Consider the following 404-nt stretch of genomic DNA (forward strand, 5'->3'; position numbering starts at 1 on the left):
CAGTGAAATAGGGAGTTTATTGCATTCAAGCCCCTAAAGAGATCAGTCATACCAATAGGAGGTACAGGGGAGAAAATTATGCTTTGCAATTTTGAGATACATTACCCACAGTGACTTTAACTAAAGGCAGTGGGAGAAACTTCAGGTCCAACAGAGGAAAACTCTGACTGGTCATGTTAGTTCCAAGCTCCCCGTGGAGTTCAACTTCTCCTGTTGCCCAGTCCTGCTTTCTTCCTCTCCCTCCTGTAAGTATTGATTCAAAAGGTATTCCGTAATAGACATCCTGCATACCAAACTCCCCATCAGAGTCTGCTTTCCAGAGAACCCACCTTGTAATAGGCAGAAATATGACCTTTTTCTAAATACTCAATTTTTATGAAAAAGCATTTATTTAAGCTTGAGTG

The sequence above is a fragment of the Mandrillus leucophaeus genome, unplaced genomic scaffold (assembly GCF_000951045.1).
Source record: "Mandrillus leucophaeus isolate KB7577 unplaced genomic scaffold, Mleu.le_1.0 Scaffold228, whole genome shotgun sequence".
In the NCBI taxonomy this organism is placed as follows: Eukaryota; Metazoa; Chordata; class Mammalia; order Primates; family Cercopithecidae; genus Mandrillus; species Mandrillus leucophaeus.